This window comes from Panthera uncia, assembly GCF_023721935.1.
Source record: "Panthera uncia isolate 11264 chromosome E2 unlocalized genomic scaffold, Puncia_PCG_1.0 HiC_scaffold_19, whole genome shotgun sequence".
Taxonomy (NCBI): domain Eukaryota; kingdom Metazoa; phylum Chordata; class Mammalia; order Carnivora; family Felidae; genus Panthera; species Panthera uncia.
Genome location: NW_026057588.1, coordinates 31,909,885 through 31,918,237, shown reverse-complemented (window position 1 = coordinate 31,918,237; position 8,353 = coordinate 31,909,885).

Below are 8,353 nucleotides of genomic sequence, written 5' to 3'. Positions count from 1 at the left end.
TGATGGGGAAAACGAGGCCCAGAGAGGGAAGGGACCAGCCAGGAGAGGACAGGGCTGGGAGCTGGGACTGGAACCCAGGCAAATCTAAAGGCCGTTGTTCTCAGCTACAGCCGTCAGCACAGGGCTGAGCCGGTTCAGAGCAGGCAGGAGGGAGGCAGGAGGGAGCTAATGATGGAAAGAACCTCTGACATCAAGCCCTCTTCCTTCCGGGACTCTGCAAGGCCCTCTCTCATCCAGCAGCCCACTTCATCCTCTAAGGTAGGCAGCTCGGAGTTAGGGATCTCACTACCTGGATGGGTAAACTGAGGTTTAGAGAGCGAAGTGTGACCTGGGACTCCCTGGGCCCTTTTAATTGGGTTGTGACCCTTCACTCCTTTGACCTCCTCCATTACTATAATAACTCGAGACAGCACAGCCAAACAGATGTGCATTCACCTTTACCACTAATAGGCAGGAAGCTCTGCCTCCCTGGGCCTCAGTTTCCACAGATGTACCGTGGGGTGCCGTAGGGATTAGAAAGCACGTTTGCCAAGCTCCCAGCATGAGGTTCAGCTCCCAGCAGGACTGTTCGCTTTTGTCCCAGGACCCTGCCACGTCTGTGTGGAAGGCCAGTGCACTTGTCCGTCCGGGGTGGGGACCTTTGTCGGGGATCTGCCTCTGCCTGCATGTACCACCCACCCAGCCACGCTCCGCTCCCCCCGCCCTCCGTCCAATCTCAGGAAGTTCCACCTGACCACCCACCCAGTTGCCCAGGTATCTTGATTTCAGGATGGAATGGGGTTCAGCGGGGTCGCACTAGAAAGCAAAGGCAGCTTTGTCTGTTCCTGGACCACAGCCTCCCCGCCACCAACCCCACCCTGTTGGCTGAAATGATGTGTGTAACAAGATCCCTGGAGATTTGGCCGGTGGGCGTCTCTTGCAAGATGAAGTTTATCTGATCACCCCGTTCCCCCCAAGGGCTGACCAGAGGAAGCTGCCAAGCTAAGGAGGACAGAGAAAAAAGGGGCCACACCAGGCAGTCGGCCTCTTATTTCTTTTGATGCTCATGGCAGCCCAGTGAGGCATCACAATTATTCTCCCACCTCACCGGGTGAGAAAACTGAGGCTGAGGCCCCCAGCAGCTTCCCCAGGTGTCACAGCAACTAAGAGGCAGGATTTGAACCAGGGCCACCACCGTCCGGAACAGACGCTGGGACCTCTGTACCAGCGGCTCCTGGTGCACTTTGCAAGTAACAGGTGCCCCTCCCCGGCCTCCGGGCCCTCGGAGGTCTGCGTGGCGTCCCCCTTCCTCTCTTGCCACGTCCCTCTCATTCACTGTGTCCCAGCCCACTGGCCACCTGTTTACTCCTTCAGTGCCCCAAACCCGTTCCCGCCCCCAGTCTGCAGGCATGCTGTTCCTTCTGCCCTGAAACATCTTCCCCTCCTTCACATCTTTCCCTGGCTCCTCTAGCCACACAGATATTCCCTCTCCTATGCCCATTAACCTCCATCCCAGTCCCTTGACATTGATTTTTCTAGATGACTTCTCCTTTTGTAATTGCCCATTTACTCACCTGGCCGGTGCTGACTTCCTGCTCCCCTGTCAGCCCGTGAATTCTCTGAGGGCTAGAATTCTTGGTCCTTTTCAGTCACCTTCGTATCCCCCAGTGCCTACGCCTGCCACACAGCAGGACCTCACTGAGTGTTCAACGAACGAATGAATGAATGAGTGAATGGAGGAACGAATGAATGAATGACCTTCCGTGCTCCGTCTCAGGCGCCTGCTCTGGGTGGCCCAAGGCCAGTCCCAGAGGTTCAGGTCGGTCAAAGGCAGCAAGAGATGAAATTATAAACCAGAGCAGGCAGATGGAGTGTGCAAAGTTTTTTGAGAGGAAACTCAAAGATGCGGTGCTATTAAAAATTGATATTTCAATGAGATAATCCCGCTCCTAGGCTTTTAATTGATTGTCTAAAAAGCCTTCCTCTGTTGTTATGCTTCTTTATTTGCAGGGACCATTAATTTTTCTATGGACGATCAAACCCAGATAGAGTGGAAGGGCTACCGCACGGCTGATCCCAAAACAGTAACCAAGGCGCCAGGGACAACATCTGGGGGTCGACCAGGACAGGTGAGATGGCCATGGCGCTGGCCTTGGCTCTAGATGCTGGGAGAAGGGGAAGCCCCTGCACGTCCTGAACACACACGTGCACCTGCCACTGCCCCTGGCCCCCCGGCGGTTTGGGAAGGGAGGAGGAGCAGGTAGGGGCTCCGCAAGGATTCTGGGCAACCACCGTGAGGCAGAGCCCGCTCTGGGAGTGGGGACCCCTGGGATTCCCCCCTTGCCACCGGTGGCCAGTCCCCCACCACCCCAGGCCTCTGTTCCCCCTCTGTCCCTTGCAGGACGTGGCTAGAGGTGGACAAGGAAGAGCGGGAGGGTGGGAGGCAGGACATCTAAGGTCTGTCATTTCTTCCCTAAAAGGGTGACAATGGCACCGGTCTCGATGGGAGGCTTTGAGGCCCAAGCACAGAGCCAGGAAGGGCCACGGTTGCTCACACTGTTGTTAACCTCAGCATTCCTCTCCTGGCTCTATGGGCAGCCCTCAGATCTGTACCCCCTAGCCCACGGTGACCTTGGCCACCTCCTTTCCCTTTCCTCTGGCTCTGAATCAGCCTTTGTGCTCTTCTGCAAAGCTTGTGGCCGCAAAGGTGTTCTGGCGCACCCGTCGGCCGGATCTCTGGCCGCGTCTGCTTCTTCCCCCTGCCCTGTCCATCCACTCCGTCAGCCTGCCAGGCAGCCTCAGAGAGGCCCCAGAGGGTCCCAGCTACAGTGGCAGTGAACCAGGGCTGGGCTGGGCTGCGCTGGGTGGGGCTGGCCCTTGGCTCTTTCTTAACTGACACACCCACGAGCTGGCGTCCCTCACCTCCTTTCTGCTGCTCCATACCCCTAACACACCTCTTTTCTAGATAGGAGAGACCACCAAGGAAGGCTGGCTTCATGGGCCTGTGCCCTGTGCAGTCACACTGGGCCCTGTCCTTGGAAGGACCTCATGCTTGCTTTAATGCTCTGTTGTTGCCAGCTTGCAATGAGCAATTCTAAAGGGAGCCCCACGTTTTCATTTTGCACTAGGTGTCGTAGCAGGGACCTTGTTGCTGCCAAGGGACCAATCCGCTTCAGGGAATGGCCAGGGGGTGGGTCCCCAGGACAGAGCACCCCTGCCTTTAGACATCACTGAAGGTCTGGCCTTATCCCCACATCTTTCCCCCGACCTTACCCATGTCTCCCCCACTGAGAAGCCCTCCTGGCTCTCACCACTCTGCCAGAGGACGAGCACAATCGTGGGGAATGACTTCTCCAGGCATCTCTCCGTCTCCGACTTGGGGTAGGGGCTCACAGAGAGGCAAGGGGGTCCTCAAATCTACGTGTTTCCCCCAGATAGGTATGACTCCTGTCAAGCGGAAGCATGGATGCCTCAGAGCAGACGAGGCACAGGGTCATTTAAACGATTCGTGGAATTCATTATAGCCTTTGGTCAATATGCGTTTTCTTCAGGCAGCGGACACAACCGTGTTGGCCTTATGTGTACTGGGAAAGTTTTCTCCGGTGTATGTCCCCGAGGGGCAAAGGGGTAGAAATCCTCCGAATGGCAAACTGGCACAATGCAAGAAAAACCGGTCACATGTAGAACCCTATCCTAAGGAAGGCTGCAGGGTGAGTGAAAAATGAGATTTGAATGAGGCACACAACGTGGGCTTGGTTTTCTCTCCGTACGTGTGGAAGAATCAACACCATGGTGTTAATCTCTGGGTCTTTCTTTTTTCTTTTCTTTATTTTTATTTTATTTACTTACATATTTATTTATTTATTTATTTATTTATTTATTTATTTATTTATGAGAGAGAGAGAGAGAGAGAGAGCAAGCATGGCAGGGGCAGAGAGGAGAGGTAGAGAGAGAATCCCAAGCAGGCTCTGCACTGTCAGCACAGAGCCCGATGTGAACTCAATCCCACAAACTATGAGATTGTGACCTGAGCTGAGATCAAGAGTCTGACACTTAACCGACTGAGCCACCCAGATGCCCGGGTTTTTCTTCTTTCTTATCCCTGACTCTCTTGGCTCCCAGTGGCTAGTCACCAAGGAATCAGAGACGCTTGACTTCCTGAGGATCCCTCAGATCTGTCCCCTGCCACCACCCCTCTCACTTCCCTAGCCATACCACCTCTCACCTGCAAAACTTGTCTTCCCTTCCTGTCTTGCTCCCCACAATTCCATTCAGGCCCCTCCATCTATTCTCTCAGGGCAGCCAGAAGGATTTTTTTCAACATGCAGATTGGATCCTGTCTCCTTCCCTGTTTGAAAAGCTTTGACTTGGGACGCCTGGGTGGCTCAGTTGTTTAAGCATCCCACTTCAGCTCGGGTCATGATCTCGCGGTCCATGAGTTCGAGCCCCGCAGCAGGCTCTGTGCTGACAGCTCAGAGCCTGGAGCCTGCTTCGGATACTGTGTCTCCATCTGTCTCTGCCTCTCCCCTGCTCATACGCTCACCCCCTCTCTGTCTCTCAAAAATAAACAAACATTGAAAAAAGATTTTTTTTAAACCCTTGACAAATTCTCCATTTCTATTAAGATGGACACCAAACCCTTGAACTGGCCTTCAAGACTCTGTGTGGCCAGCTGCACCTAGCACCACACTGCCCCTGTTCCCTCTGTGTTTCAACCACTCTGGCCTCCTCCCACAGTCTTATACAGAGCAGGATCTCTTCTGCCACAGGGCCTTTGCATGTGCGGTTCCGCCCGTCCCAGAACACCCTCCCTCCCCTCTTCAGCTAGTTAACTCACTCTTTTGCTTTCATCACTTCCTCTGTCCTCTGTACACCTCCTAGACGTGTCAGCTCTCCCCATCTCTTCTAGCCCCAGATAACCCCTCCCTCACCCTCTCTGCCCTTCCCACAGTTGCAGCTGTGACTGAGTTTTTAGATCAATGCCTATCACTTTCACTAGACCATGAACTCCTCAAGGGCCAGGTTTTCTTGTTGTGTCCAGTGCTTGGCACAGAGTAGGTGCTCACATGTTTGTTGAATGAGCCAATGAACCAGTGAGGGAGGGAAGGCTGACCCAAGCACTCAGCCTCCCTCCATTGCTGGCTAGCATGACTATCCAGGGAACAGCTTGTCAGACCTATTAGCATATCACACGAGTGTTCAGGAAGGCGGCCCAGAGAGAAGTGGCCTCAGACAGAGCTGTGCACGGGGAGGCGGGGCTGGAACTCTGCCTCCTTCCTGAGAGCAGCTCTCTGCATCCATCGGAAATCGCCCCTGGCCCAGCCTCCTTTGGAGGAAGCAGAGGGAGCAAAGGGGCCCCATCTCCTTCCTCTCCACCCCCCTCCTGGTCATTTCCCTTTGATGTGAAGGTTCCTGGGGAGGCTGGTTTATGTCACTGTGGAGCTGGGGGAGAGAGACAGTCTGGGGCCTCTTCTTAACTGGTGAACTGGCCCAGATCTTCGTGCTCTCCTACAGCAGAGAAGCCGGGAGTTCCCACAAATGCCATCCTCCCCCAACAACATTTGAAAAGAATCCACCAATCTGATGACGGTGGTGGTTTGCCTGGGGGTTCCCGGGACTCCTCCAGCCTCCAGATCCCATCTCGTATGACACTGGCTCTGCCGAGCCCACCCTTTCCCCCGCCCCACCCCAGAGCAGACCTGGGGATGGGGGTGGGGTGGGGTGAGGGACTTGCCCTCAGTCTTGCAAAGGAGTCTTGCAAAGACTCCCATCTTTCTAGGTCACGTCAAGGCCCCAAGAAACAGAGACCCCACAGTCTCTAGTTCAAGTTCTGACATGGCTACCTCATCTTGAACTGATTCCTCTATTTACCGGGCCTCAGTTTTTCTACCCGGGAAATGGGGACTGTGATTGACACTCTGGATTGCCACTGTGAGGTTCAAAGGCTAGTATGGTGTTTTCCCCAGTGTCAACGCACGTCACCACAGCGAACAGGATGATGTGGGTCACACTCCGCAAAACAGCCCGAACCAACATGGGCTGTGCAATGAGAAAGCAATTCTCTGCTCCTTTTTCTTTTCATCCTTTGCCGACTTGCCAAGGAAAGTCTCAGACAAGCGGTAGGTAGTGTGGGTTCAGTACCAACTTGCTCAGCTCCTTTTTAACAGGAGCCTGTCAGGCAGGCAATGCGAGCCAGCGCACATTTAATGCGTTTGTTTTCTTTTTGAGGTATTTTATCGATACTGATTGTTCTCAAAGCAAAAGAAAAATGTGAGTGGATTTCAAATATTGAGCAAATAACAGTACAGGAGATGCTTGAATTGGGCCCAAAATCACGTGGTTGGAGTGGCTGGGGCTGGGGAAATACTGCGGTAGCGTGGATGGAAATACTCCGTAAGCTGCCAAGTGATATGCAAACACGGAGCAGGGGCGAGGGACCCGGAAGGGTCAACACCGGAGAAGGGCTTTGCAGTTCCTGGGAGAAAATCTCAGGGCACTGTTTATGATTTAAAAATAGTAACACGTGATAACATTCTGGGCACCAGGTGCTGGGCAGATACTTCCACAGATAGTATTTTATGTAACCTTCGTTGTTCCATTGAGGGGGGGGGGGGGCGGAAATTGAGTTTCCAGATGGTGAAGGGTCTTGCAACAGAGCCGGGATCGTCCCCCAGGTGCTTCCCTGCCTCTGTCCTCGGGATTTCCAAGTGTCTTGGAATGCTCCCTCCTTCCTGCCCACTCCCCACCAGCGGGCACCTGGGTCTGGCCCTGAGGCCTGGGTTGTCCCCGGCACCCAGATGGGTAATCAGAGTCCAGTGGATAAGTCTCCGAGAGCACTGTGCCCACACCCTGCCCCCAAACAACCCACTGGAAGCGGGGGTGGGGGGAGGGAGTGGCAGAGGGAATAATCACATCCCTTAATTCCAACTAACGGCTTTTGTACTTAAATAATTAAAAAAAATTTTTTTTTAATGTTTATTTACTTTTGAGAGGCAGAGTGCGTGCGAGCAGGGGAGAGGCAGAGAGAGAGGGAGACACAGAATCCGAAGCAGGCTCCAGGCTCTGAGCTGTCAGTACAGAGCCCGATGTGGGGCTCGAATTCACAGACCACGAGATCATGACCTGAGCCAAAGTCAGATGCTTAACCGACTGAGCCACTCAGGTGCCCCTGAATTTTTCAATTAAAAAATTATTGGGGTGCCTGAGTGGCTCAGTCGGTTAAGCATCCGACTCTTGATATTGGCTCAGGTCACGATCTCACACTTTGTGAGTTCTGGCCCCACGATGGGCTCTGTGTCAGCACAGAGCCTGCTTAGAATTTTCTCTTCCTCTGTCTCTGCCCCTACCCCAGTCATGCTCTCTCTCTCAAAATAAATAAACTTAAAAAAAAATTTTTTTAAAAAGAAAGAAAAATTCACATGTGGCCATTGTAGGAAACTTCAAAAACTAACAGGCAAAAATAAATACTCTGGACGAGGACTATAACCTGTTTGGGGAACACCCCACGGGCAGGATCCTGTTCCAAGGGCTTTGTGTGTATTTCCTCAGAATTTATCACCCCCGCTGTACAGACAGCAAAACTGAGGCACAGAGAAGCTAGGGAAGTTACCCAAGCAGTGAAAGCAAAGCTTGAATGAGTTGATTGGTTCCAGAGCCTACATGCTTAAGCCACGGGCCTTCTCTGCCTGGAGCCCTCCTGTGCAGAGAACAGTCTCTCAAGCAGGCCATGTGGGGTTTGCAACCCCTCCCCCCCATCACTCTCCACTGTAGAGGCTCAAGTTCATTCCCTCCTTGACACACTGGGCCACGAGCAACTGAAAACCCTGATGATGCTCAGGCAAAAAGCAATGCTCCTCTCCCAACCTAGAAAGAGTGTTGGCTGCAGAATAAAAAACGTCAGAAAACAAAATCAGTCTGCCTGGTGGGGCCAGAGTGGCTGGTGAGCTCAGCAGGCTTTGGGCTAAAGGAGCTAATAAAGCCAACACAGCAGGAGACCAGGATGCTGCCCAACCCTGCCCCGGCCCCAGGCCCAGCATCGGAGCCCACTGAACGGGGCTGGAGCCACTGGCTGGCCGTGAGCTGGAGAGCTGTGCCCACTTGTGTGCCACCCTCACTGAACCTCCCCTGGCCAACACTGGAGGACAGAGCAGGGCATTCACTCATAAATTTGATTTTAAGTGTGAGGACCATCAGGTTCCGGGAGGGGAAAGGATTTGCCAATGGCCTCACAGCCAGAGGTCTGCAGCCTCCATTTAAAAAAAAAAAAAAAAATCTTTTTTTTAACGTTTATTCATTTTTAAGAGACAGTGAGCAGGGGAGGGGCAGAGACACACACACACACACACACACACACACACACACACACACACACACA